Consider the following 13,649-nt stretch of genomic DNA (forward strand, 5'->3'; position numbering starts at 1 on the left):
GAGTGGCTACATGACTCTTTTGAAACCAAAATGACCAGATTCTTATTGAAAATACATAGTTTGCACAATATTTATTTTATTTATTTATTTATTTATTTATTTATTCCTTTATTTATTCATTTATTTATTTGCATTTTTAAAGCACACAGCTGCCCTCGGGCATCATGGCTCTGTTACAAGATAGTTTACTTGGCATAGGTGAATATAACAAAGACAATGGGAACATGGTTACAGATATAGCTAAAGTTCTGAGGTTAGATGGGAACAGTGAGCATAGGTACAGTTGTATAATATAGCCATTATTCACATTGCAGTTGTTGATAGTGCCCAGGATGTGGAGGTATCATGGCTCTAGATTAATACATTACATTATGGGCATAATGACTTGTATAAGGTTACAGGTACAGTTTGGTTTCTGGCGATTAATTTCAGGAAGCAATGTTAAACATGTTTGTCGAATAGTGCAGTTTTAACGTTTTGCTAAAGATCGGGTAGGAGGGTTCTTCTTGGATAGAGGATGGGGGAGTGTTCCAGAGAGTGGAAGCAATAACGGTGAAGCTTGTTCCTCTGGCTCTTTCCCAGATTAATCTGGGTGTAATTAGTGAGGAGAAGTATCGCAGGCTGTGTAAATTGGACTTTTCTGAGATAAAGTGGGTGAGATAAGGAGGAGTAGTGTTGTGAAGGCAACAATGAGTGATGGATACGATTTTGAACTCAATGCATGCCTTGATTGATAGCCAATGTGTTTTGCGTCTCATCAGGGAGATGTAATCTGATCGTTTCAGGCCCCACACTGCCCTGAGGGCATTGTTTTGGATCAGCTTTAGTTTGTTAAGGTTTTTAGTGGAGGTTTCTGTGAGGATGGCATTGCAATAATGTAATTTGCTGACAATAACCCCCTGGCCAGTGTGAGGCAGTTGTCTGGAGTGATGAATTTCCTAGATATGGTAATGAGTTTGGTAGAGTATGGAGCAGATGAGGCTACTGCCTTGATATCTTTATGCATGTTTAGCTCTGAGTCAGGATAGACCACTAGCGTTTTGACATGGGTTGATACTGGGATGATGTTCCTGTCGATGTGAAAGGAGGTGAACAGATTGTCAAGGTCTTTAAGGCACTGCAGAGAGCTGACAACAAGCCGCTCTGTCTTGTCATTGATCAGGCAGAGATAGTGGTTAGTAATCCAGGCCTGAATGATGCTGTGGATACGATTGATATTCGCAGAGCCAAGTTCATGGTTGCCTATGAGTTTGAGGAGGACCTCTGTATCATCAGCAACGTTTGTGTATGGAAAGTTTAGCCTGTCCAGGTGTTCAAAAAGTAGCTTGGTGTACATATTGTAAAAGGTAGGTGATAGGCAGGAGCCTTGTAGAACACCATAGGTGATGGGAATGGGGTTGGCTGCCTCGGTCCCGGCGAAGAACTTTCATCCACGCAGGAAGGACTAGATCCAGCTGGCTGCTTCGAGGGAGAGGTTCAAAGTGAAAGTGAGCTGGTGACTTAAGATATTGTGGTCCACAAGATCAAAGGACGCTGAGAGGTACAATGGGAGGAGCATGACAAGATCACCCGTGTCCCGGATGTGGTCAAGTTGAATCTACAGATCGAGGAAGGGCAGATTCTGTGCTGTGTCTGGGTCTGAACGAGTGTTGAGTAGATTGTAAGTTTCAAGATGGGTTTAGAGTTGGACGTAGGCAGTGCGGTCAAGAATGTTCAGGAGGCAGGGTACTGTCATGATTTTGCAGTGATTAGTGGGGAGTGTGGGGTTGAGAGAGTGTTTCTTAAGGAGCAGAGTGATCCAGGCTTCTTATATGGAACCAGGTACTAAGCAGGCATTGAAGGAGGCGTTGATAAATATAGCAATGATGGGCGATGATGGGCGATGGGGTCTGCATACATCTTGATAAGGTGGGCTGGACAGATGTCAACTGTGCAATTAAATGCTTTGAGGCATTGGATGGTGGTGAGCACATCCATCAGGAAGACAGAGGAGAAATGGAAAGGGGTGATGGTGGTGGCGATGGGTATAGGTAAGCCCAAATCTGTGTTTGGGAGAAAAGATTTCTTGAGAATAGTTTTGTTTTTTAGGTTGAGGGTTTTGTTTGCCTGTGTAGATTGTAAAAGTAAGCACCAGGCTTTGTCTTTCGGGAAGCTGGAGGTGGGAGGCGCTGCGGCTTCAAGCTCCTTGAGATTTTAAAGAGTACTCTTGTGTTAGAATTAGTTTAATTTATTCGGGTATTGTAGTTGATATTTTTAGTGGTGATAATAGCTGTTTATTAAGAGATAGAAATGTTGCTGAAGACCTCTTTGTTGGAGGGGGTAACCTTTTTGCCTCCAGAGGTGTTCTTTGGAGCGCTTCAGTTTGCAGAGGGATGTTAATTCCTCTGTGAACCAGTTATGGAGCGTGACTTTTTTATACATAGTGGTTTTGAGGGAGCCTGTTGGTAGAGTGCAATTTAAAGTGCAGAGTTGTATGCCTTCAGTATGACTTTGGGGTCAATTCTATCAGGCCAAGACCTGAGGGAAGCACAAATGGTGGGCTCTAATAATTCCTTAGTCGGTTTGCAGGTGTGTCTTGCAGTGATAGGTGGAAAGTCTGCAGTTTATTTGGTGGAAGTGGGAGAGAGGAACATTGAGTGGTCAGTCCAGGGTACCAGGACAATGGAGGTGACTAGGATGAGGGTGTTGATAAGAAGGATCCAATCAGGAACTGACCTTTAGAGTGTTTGTGGGTGCAGACCACTCGCATAAAGTTAATCTCGTGGAGAGCTGTGCTGAGGGCGGTAGAATTCTGATCTGCGGGATGCTAGGTAGAAATCGCCTAGGAGCACAATTCGGGTGCAAGGCTTCAGGATAGGAGGAATGAGGAAGGGTATGTTGGCATTAGGTAAGCCGAGGTTGGTAGGTTGCTGGTAGCGAAGAAGGATGTTGATGGTAATTTGTGGGTTAGGTTCAATTTTAGCCAGCATGAGTTTGTATCCTAGCAGGTGTGTGAGTGGGGAGGCTCTCAAGGGGAGGGGAGGCTCTGAGAGGGAGGGAGGTTTTGGAGATAATAGCAACTCCTCTGCCTTGGTTCCCATCTCTGTTGGTTTTGAGAAAAGAGTAGCCCATGGGTAGGGCGAGACATAATGAGGGGCCAGCTTCCTCGTTCTGCTAAGTTTCCATGGTGGCTAGCAGATCAAAGTCGTTGTGAAGTAAGAGGTTGTGTATGTCTGGTGCATGGGCGCAGACAGAGAATGTGTTAATGATGGTGCAGGTGAGCTGGTCAGGCCTGGTGGGGGTGGTAGGGTTGGTGGTAGATGGTTCAAGGTTTTTCCTTTCTTGGTGTATGGTGGGATGGGCAGTAGGCATGGCTGTTTGCAAGGATCTTTGAGCATCAGTGTGGGGTGGTGGTTTGGCAACAGTTGTTTGTGATCAGAGGAGCTGCAGTCTGGAATTCCGTGTGCAGGCAACGTGTTTCAGGGGAATGGAGAGGCCAGCTAATCTAGAGCAGAGTCTATGTAGGTTATTTGGGCCCAGGCCGGTGGCTGTGCACACATTAGACTGCTTTGTATGTAAGGACTGTTTGGTGTACGTGGCAAGTAGGGTTTGCCAAGACGTAGTTGAGGGGGCCAGTGTAATACTACTTGCAGGAGTCAAAAGTTTTATAGTTGCTGTAGCTGATGGTGGTAAGTTTCCATGCCGAGAGGCAGGGCTGTTTCTGAGGGCTTGAGTGGCCAGTTTGGGTATGATCGAGCTGGTGGGATGCTATGAGGGGGCTGATTGGACGTTAGGTACAGCCACTGGGCTTGCCTGAGGTGTCAGTGAGCCCATTCACTCCAGGAAGGGAAAAAGAGCTGAGGGTGGTGGAAGGGGGTAGTTCAGTGGGAGCCTGTATAGAGAGGAGGGGGTATTGATAATCTGCAAGCAATGTTCTGAGCTGGGGGCACAAGCCTTGCAGTATGTGCCAGTCGGATGAGGGTCCACATATTCATGATGGGTGTCCTCATAGGCAAAATGGGTGTCAAAAGAATAGTAGGGTAGGTCCACACAAGCTGAGGGGACCACAGATATATTGTTGCAGGTGTTACAGTTATAAGTAAAAATGCATTTAGCATTTGCAGTTCAGGACGGGGAGGCAGGAAGCAGAAAATCTACTAGGAGCCTGCTGCTGGAATAACATTCTACACAAGAGGTACATTTAGCATTAGCAGTGCAGAACGACACAGTAGTAAGTTATGGGTCTACTTGCGGCCACCTGCAGGCATCATCATCTAGAAGAATGGTACAATTAGCACTTGCAGAGCGAGGCGGATCACCAAGAAACAGGGAGGACATGGGCATCTTAATACAGGTATTGCAGGTCTCTGAGAAATTTTATTTACCAATTATGGTACAAAGCAGGTTTGCAGAAGGCGATAGGGTGAGGCATGTCTCATTACAGGCAAAGTCGACCATAGACAGATTACATTTTGCATCAGCTGAATATCAGCACCCTCGAAGTTCAGGTGTCTGTTATTGCGTACATCAAGGGGCATGGTGCACAGACCATGTAACCAGTTAGGTTAGGGCATGGCTCAGGTGAATAGGGAGCAAGGTGGGTATTGGGGTGACCTGGTGTGGAGGTGGCAGGGCCACATGACACTGGAAGGAGAGTGAACATATGTACGGAGGAAGAGGTGCAAGGAGTGGTGTAGCACGGGTGGAGAGCATGATGATTCTGGGCCTCAATGGGACACACTTTGGTCACAGCCGTGGAGAAGAGTGAGGGGCTGGTTAGCTTAGTGTAGAAAGAGGCAGATAGTAGTGTGTCACTTGGTGAGGCTGTTTCGAGCGGACTGTCAGCATGCAGTTTTGGGCATAAAGTTCCATTTGCACAGGTTGTTGCTAAATGTGTCGGATGGCTTTTGGCGCTGATCTGCCAGATGTTGGTCTGGCATGAATCTTGATCTTGATTTGCACAACCCGGGTGTTGGGGGATGAGTGGCCTGAGGGGGCCTGCCAGAGTGAGACAAAATTAGAGGTGCGGGGGCAGGTAGCAGGGTAATTGGGCATCAATGTAGTACTGTATAGTTGCACCAGTATGAAGCAGGTCGGAGCTGGCAGGCGTTCGAATAACCAGCTGGGTTGGGGCGTGCAGCAAATGGAGTGATTGGTTCTGTTTGCGTTTCCCCATGTGAAATAGGTGTCACATAGAGATGGTTGCAGATGGGGTACGCCATAGTCAAGGTGGGAGTTAGGAGCGGTGCACTCATAGCATTAACTGACGGGCAGTTGTGCTCTTACCAGAGAGCAGGGACATGCTCCAGGGTTGCCGCAAGTTCAGCGAAGATAGCAGGATGCTCACAGTTTGTAGATAATTGCTGCAGGTTCTCTTTGAGGTGTCATGTGGGCATCCATGGGCAGACACAGTAAGACAGGGGCCTTAGATCCGGGCCTTTGATCTGGGCCTGGCTTTGCCTCCTGGCTGTTTCAATGAGGGCAGGCAGGATACTTTTTTAGACCACTTGAAATCATTCCCACTCCCACATATTCTGTTACAAAGTCATCCCCCCAAACATTATTGTTTAAGCCTAAACAAATAAATCAAATCCGCCTTACTTCCCACACTCTCATTGGATACATCCACTTAACCACCATCCCCTTTCAACATACATTTGCATTAGGTCATATTTACAGCACACCCCTTTCTGGGATCTTTGCACAGTCGACATGATCACATGGTTACACATTCACGCAAAACAATCCTAATTTATTATATGTTTTATCTAGATGAGGACCTCTAATCCTGGTTGTGATGCACAAGGCTGTTACAAGGACACTTCAACAATATGCAGAGGGAGAGATACAAACAAATTCCCTTTGAAGTGGTGATAAACATCTTATCTGCCCAGACTTACTGGCATCCCTGGAATCTCTCGACTACCATTTCAGCACGTATGGTCTCTGGGTACTCCCTGGTTGTTCGTGGGAACCTGATTAAAACCCACAAACCATTTTCCAACTCTGCTCTCAAGCACCCCCTGCACCGGGTTTATTAACTGGCCCCAGGTCAACCATACCAGATGGCCGGACTTCCCTAGTCACTGAATAACAAACTCCCATGTTCACAGGAAGATTATATCTCGTGTCCCTCGTACACACACCATCAAGTCGTAAACTTTTGCCTGCTCACAGCTGGCCATCTAATTGTATTGCAGCTAGCTGCATGCAGTTAGCCACCTTCTCCCATCCTTCGTCCTCGATCAACCAACTTCCCAGGTCGCACAGAGTGTATCTTCCCATCCCAAGATTCTCCAGCCTGCACAAACCTCAAATATGAGGGATCCAGGGTATACAACCTTCCCATTTATTCATATATTCACCATGTACCCTTTTTTCCTCAACTTCCCAAACACATTTTTACTGTAAAAGACTAATGTGTCCCCTTACAGTGGCTACTCGATCTGCATATCTCTTTTCTCGCGTGAGCATATAAAGCTCCTCGCTTCCCATCTTTAAGCACTAAGTAGCACGCACACAACTGCATTGTGTTCACATTGTATTGACAGACTTGTCATTATGTTGCTATGTGTGTGAAACTCAAAATAGTATCACTGTTCACAAAGTAACACAAATAGAAACGCTCATCCCATTCTTATTAACTACACTAGATATATATTAAATTGCAACATAGCATTCCCCCTGCCCAATGTCATTGCCACTCTGGACAGCACCAATGTGGCATTGGTGGCCCCCAGGCAACCAAGGTGGTCTACAGCAACAAGAAGCAGTATCACTCCATGAATATTCAGGCCACCTGCAATGCTGACATCGTGATCACACACTGCTGTGACCACTTCCCTGGGTCCACTCACATTGCAAAGGTCCTGTGGAACAGCACACAGACTGAATACATGGAGAGAAATAGAGGGCAATGGACGTGGAAATTGGGTGAATACAAATGCCATCACAAAAACTAATCTCGCAGCACTATTGAAATGTCATGTGAAGAGGGGGAGGGGGAAACCCACTGGACATCGAACACGATTCACAATGAAGTAAGTCACCAATGCACATTACCCCGACAAGTTAGCAACACAAACACACACCAGACTACTGAGTTCAACATTGTACCAATGGAATACAATACTGGCCGATGCAATGCCATGTACTCATGTAACCATGTATATGAAGCCATCATGGAATAAACACAGACAACACAAACCTGCAGAGGGGCAACTAATCACCCACCAGGGCACATGCATGAACACAACATACAGGCCCAACACAAGTGCTGGTTGTGTGTATGGTGTTACACAACAATGTAAATGTAACCCTATAGTGAATGACTCCACATACAAGTACTGAGATGGTAAATCATGTTGTGTGACAATACTCATAAAATGAATCCACAGAGTTCCTATCAAGATTCTGTCATAAAAGGCAACACATTCACAATCCTCTATGACTGACACCTATGACCTTTGCCCTGGCTGTTGACTCTGGACACCGTGTGGAATCCACAGATGCTACAGGATGAGACCTCCAATGAGGGACACGTCTGGACCAGGATCTGCATCAAGCAGACCTTTGGCCTCTTAAAGGCTTGTTTCCAGTGCACACACTGGACTGGAGGGGCCTTAATGTTCAGGCCGGATAAGGATGTGCAGATTGTTCTTGGCTATGCCATGCTGCCAACATGTGCCTCAGGCAGAATATCCCTCTTCTCCCCGTAAGGAAGGCATAATATCAAAGTAAGACAGACACAAGTGATCACAGTTCAAGGGTGTTTATTAACTGTAAAACGGGTAAACACCTAATCTAAACCTAAATCTAAGATGGGAGCAAGCTACGGCCATCAAATAATAATAATACAGTCCTAGTGGAGTCTAGACAAATAAACAGGCCTATACTAAGAAAACCTGTTGCCAATCTGTACTGCTAGGCTATAAAAGAGTTTGTGATATTGTTCACAAGAAAAGAAAGAAGTGTTCACAAAATGATAATTCCAGATGTTATGGCTGGGGTCTCCCTTCCCCTCATTTTTAGCACAGGACAAGGTGGGACTCGTGAGCACAGCACACTCCCAGGCTTCTCTAGCGCAAGCTTACAGTTCCTTTTCTCTATATCAGGACCGTCTGTGCCCATGCCCCTTCTCATGCAATGTCTCTTGCTTCAGAATGCCTGATATGCAAAAAAAAAAAAAGTTCCTTCGATCAAACCTCACGTTGGGTGATTACCCATCACCCTTGGATCCCCCTCAGCCAGGTTTCGATCCTTCTCTCAGCGTTAACCTCCCAGAGCACTTGCCAATTTAACCAGAGACTTCCGACTGGGCGATCTCGTCTTGCTGGGTCACTCTGTTAGCCTATGACAAGTGCAGGTTTTTACAAGGTTTACAAACTCATAATTCGCTCAGAGTTCCCCCTCAGCTGGGCGCAAATGCCTGTATTACAGGGTTCACAATTTTACAATACTAATAACTTCTACAACATGTCAAGGACTTTCTAGTGTGCAAGGGGTTTGGCTCTACCCTTGTATGACCAACTTTACACTTCACACTGGCCTTCCTTATGGCCTCTTGGTACTTGTAGTTTCATGAGAGGGGTACTTCGATTGAGCACTGGTGTGGTGCCGGAACACTCTATCTTTGGTATCAAGTTCATTCACAAAAGACTTCTGTCTATTTATCTTCTTAATGTTGCTACTGCAATCTTGAGCCTAACACAGTCCAGTCCACTATCAGGTTCTTCTGACCCACCGGCTGTGTTGAACTCGTTGGTGTTTCTTTTGCCGCTGGAGTCAAGGATGGTACCTCAATGGCAACAATGTCTCCCTACCCTGGCTATCAGTGTGGGAGGGTTCCATGTACTGCTGACATCCGTCACGCCTTGTGCCAGCTGCGATTCCCGGTCTTATGTTTCCTTTGGTGGAGGCTCTGGGGGTCTGGGTTGAAAAGAGCAAGGGCAACTCCCTCCTTGACGTCCTTTCAGGTCTCGCTGCCTTTCTTCTCTGTTTGAACTGCCGTCCTGGAATAGCTGTCTCCTCATACGTTCGGCCCTGCTCAGAGTGTGCTCCCGTGCTATGCCTTTTATCCCTATGGGGACGGGAAAGTGCAGTCAGGTGTTTGTAGTTGTCTGTGATTGCCTGACTCTGCCTGATCTTTGTGTTGGAACATATCAGGTAAAGGGCCCTTGTCTTACTCTGTTGTCACTCACGGTGTGAGAAAGTGTTCATGTAGGAAAAGGGGGCGGGTAGAGTTTCAATATATCTGATTTGACAGGCTGGGGAAAAGGTGTCATAAGGAAGGGGAGACCAGGTCTCACACTTCGGTGTCCCACTTCCACTCCCCAAAGACTCCCGCACTGGTCCACCACCAGGAAATGGATCTAATAGCAATGGCCGTGTCCTAGCCAACTGGATGATGGATCCCTGGGGACTAGTGAGTGAGACGCCTTTAGGTTTCTCACATCCCTGATGTACACATTCCAGCCCCAGAAGAGCAGGACTCTCTCCCTGCAGGTGTTGCGCTGCCTCACACTGAGAGTGAAGAGGGTAGGGATGGAGATATTGTCCGGAAAGAACTAATGGCCTTTTTTTTTACACTTTGATATACAGATGCTATGCACCTCTGTGAATATAGTCACATTAATAGTTAAACACATGTACACAATGAGAAATGTCCAACCATTGCTTCAAGTGAACTATTATTTAATTTCGAAATGTGAACAAATCCACTCCACAATTCCATCCCCAACACACCCTCCTCACCCACCTCTCCCCTCCCCACAATGTGATCACTAACACCCCTCCACAACCACCAACCCCTCTGCATAACAATATCCTACACCCACCCTTCCCACCCATAACCATGTACCTATATCCAATGTGCTACATACAATCACTTTTGTGACCTTTTGCCCTTGCAAGTCTCCTCTGGCACATTTGAAGACAGATTTCACACAGAGCAGCGCCTTGGGGTGCTAGGCAAGGAGCCCTCTGTGGCGGTAACAGATGTGGACAGGTCCTTATCAGGCCACTGGATACATTGCGGTGTAAGGAGCTTGCTGATCTGCATTGCCTCATCAAAAGATGAGATGCTCTAAGTCATCTCCATCAGCCTCTGTCCCACAACAGTAATGGCAGCAGATTTGACAGCTGACTGTCATTGTCTTTGTCCAAGGCCCCCACTTTCCTCCGAGAGATGTCCTGGACACAGTCTCGAAGGGACTGCATGTGGGGGACATGTGTGCCCGCCAGTGTTTCTAAGCACACCTCTCACTTTTCAATGGTGTCCAGCTTCCTCCATAAGGCATCCTGTGACACATGCATCATGGTATTATTATTATTATTATTATTATTATTATTATTATTATTAGTTTCTTATAATGCGCAACACAGGATATGGGGAGGGCTGGTGCAGAAGCAGTGTGATCCATAAGACCTGCCACCCACACTACCATCTCTGACTCCAAGCCACACTGGCCATGTGGCTGGTCGTCCCACTCAAGTGACAAGGGGGTTTCATGGGCCAGTCGGGTGGGTGTGGGGACATCTCCTTGTGAGTGTCTGCCAGCATCTGGTTCCTTTGTCACAACCACAGTGGGCAGCTGCTGGTTGGTGTTAGGAAAGATTTCTCTTTACGCAGCTTTCCCTCCACTTGTATGGACCCCCAAACATGTTGCTTTTGTTTTTGAATTTGACCTGACCTTTTTTCCAGTGAAGCCCTCAGCTATCGTGCCTAGAAACACGTGTGTACAGGTGTGTTATAAATGTCACATCATATCATATCATTGACTTTTGTTCATTTATCATGGGGCAACTGACTAGTCCTTAAGGCTGTCAGTACTGGAAAACTGTGTTCCCTTATCTTTTTGCCAGTTATCTATTTCAGTTAACTTTGTATCATTGCATTCCCGTTCTGGCAATTATGCTATTTCCACCAAAGGTAATTCTGCCTGCGTGATTAGCTTTGATTGTAAGGCAGTAACGGTAATTCTGCCAAATATTGTGAATTTACAGTTTCATCAGGAAGTCTGCCAGACGGAATAACCGTTATTACCAATGATTAGTGGCACTCAGGCCAAGTTGTAATTCGGCAGTGATTCCACCAGACACCACGGTAGTAACGGTATTCTGCTTTACCACCGTATTACTGACAAACTCATAATGAGAGCCATAGTAATTTCACAGATAACATTAATCAGAGATATATATTTGTTCGACACATTTTGAATTGTCTGATAATGTATTAAAGACAGTACCAGCTTTTTCAGATGGGGTGGTTGTAGTACGCTCATATATCTCAACCCTTAATGTTTTTGAAATGGCATAGGAGTGCAGGAGAATAATGGGAAACCACATCCAAACATACTTGCAAGGAAAGAAAGATAACCAGAGTGATGTTGTCATGCCCATTACACAGCATTTCAGAAGTTCAAACACGTTAAAAAGTAAAGGTCACAGCCTTTTCAGATTCCCCTATTCAATAATTGGCTTTCTCTAATATTGATTCACAGGCTCACATTTTGTCATTGTTTGCATGTTCTGGACATCTTTTTTACTTGTGTGTCCTTTTCAAATCCAATTTCAGTTTTGTATGAACAAGGCAAATAAGCGCAAATGGTTTCCAGCTCAATTTATTGTTGATGTTTCATTTTGAATGCAGCCCCGAATGCCATGAAGAGATTGAAGTGTGCGCCCTTTGCAGATTCACATGATGGCACAGAAAGGAGCACACACTGAATATAGTCTGTTTCAGAGAAGAAGGTGAGCTTTTCATCGAGAAATGAACAATTTGTTTCAATGTGTTTAATTTAAGAAATACAGTATTATACACATAATTCATGGTATACTATAGAGAACAACATTTAACATAACAGCTTCCATAGGGTGAACACATGTTAAGTGGATTTAAATCCCTTCTCAAACTAGAACGTTTCTGCTAATACCTACTATTTGTTTCAGGGTTTAAGAAGGGAATGCGAGCAGGGAGGCATCCTTATCAAGTTTGAAAGACTCAGTACATAAATAGACATTACAATGGTGCTATCACTACAGCTACCAGAATTCCTTGAGACTGAATTTGAAACTAATCAGTAACAACTGAAAAGAAAGACTGCCTCCCTGAAGATTGTTAGAGACATGAAAGCGCTTGGAGGAGAAGATTAGCTGAACTGCAGCAGGTATATATGACTGGAAACTGGAGTGCGTGCCTCACCTTCCTTTTTCTACATAAATAGATATTATAACCTATACAACCCACCAGATGGCTTTATCACCCACTTCCTAATGATGGGCCCTTTTATGTAAAAAAAAAAAAAAAGAAGAAACATCTCAATGATAAACAACAGACTGGTCCACCAATGACAAACAACAACTGCAACAATTATGGACCGTACTATGAATACCATTGGAGCCAGACATGCATCATTGCATTTAAGTGTACGACATTGGTGCAGGGATCGGGTTCTTGCAAGAGTCGACTACTTGTTCAAAGTCGTTTTAATTGGTGATTCTGGTGTTGGGAAGAGTATTCTTCTCTCTCACGCACAATGAATTCAACCTGGAGAGTAAAAGCACCATTTGAGTGGAGTTTGCAACCAGAAGTATCCAAGTCGATGAAAAAAACAATAAAAGCACACATTTGGGACACTGCTGGGCAAGAACGATACCGTGCTATAACCTCTGCATATTATCGTGGTGCGGTTGGGGCATTGATGGTCTACGACATTGTGAAACACCTCACATATGAGAATGTTGAACTCTGGTTAAAGGAGCTTCCTGATCATGCAGATAATAATATTGTCATAATGCTTATTGGAAACAAGAGTGACCTGCGTCATTTGAGGTTTGTGCCGACAGACGAGGCTCGTGCTTTTGCAGAAAAAAAATAATTTGTCATTTATTGAAACCTCAGCACTGGACTCAACCAAGTCCAGTGGAAGAAGCCTTCAAAAGCATTCTTTCAGAAATCGACCGCATAGTATCCCAGAAACAGATTGCAGACTGATGGCGCATGATGACATTAGTGTGCCGCCGACAACTGATGGACAGAAATCCAGCAGACTCCAGTGCTGCCAGAACCTGTGAACCATAATACACTAGACACTGGGTGTCTGTGCGATCCTCCTTGTCTCCACATTTGCTTCAGCTCAAACCATATGTTTCCTTCTTTCAAGTGCACCCTTTAAATGCAGTGACTCCTCTCTCACCTGCCATGCAGCTTAACTTTCATTTTGGGATTGTATCCTGTACATTGTAAAAACTCCCTTTCAATGTGATAATATTTGGGCTTGAAATCTTAGCACTGACCTGATATATGTTTGGGGGTTCTGACGGATCGAGTTGTTGAAACTGCTGCTGCTAGATATTATACTATTTGTCTCTTTCAAAAAGTGGTCCTTTCTGGAAGAGAAATGAAGACTTAATTATTCACTCTGTGTTGTTTTTTTTCTGATTTTGAGATTTTTGTATGATAATAATGTTTTAATTATCAGAATGCATAATGTTTTGTGTATAAAAATATAGGGTAAATAAACGCTACTGTACCAAATTAAAGTTATGTATAACAAACAATTTCAGTAATTCACCTCATTTTCAGTAGTTGCTATGTATCTAGTACAGCAAAAAATGTAACCACTGTTGTAATGAAAAGAATAGTTGACTTCCAGGCTGTATTTTTCCCT

At 44.8% G+C, this 13,649-nt stretch overlaps 1 pseudogene; it reads left to right on the forward strand.

Moving 5' to 3' along the window:
- Nucleotides 1-1,875: 1,875 nt before the first annotated feature.
- Nucleotides 1,876-13,115, forward strand: LOC138480560 (ras-related protein Rab-11B-like; annotated as a pseudogene).
- Nucleotides 13,116-13,649: the final 534 nt, after the last annotated feature.

This window comes from Ambystoma mexicanum, chromosome 5p (genome assembly GCF_040938575.1).
Source record: "Ambystoma mexicanum isolate Mex_15411 chromosome 5p, UKY_AmexF1_1, whole genome shotgun sequence".
Taxonomy (NCBI): Eukaryota; Metazoa; Chordata; class Amphibia; order Caudata; family Ambystomatidae; genus Ambystoma; species Ambystoma mexicanum.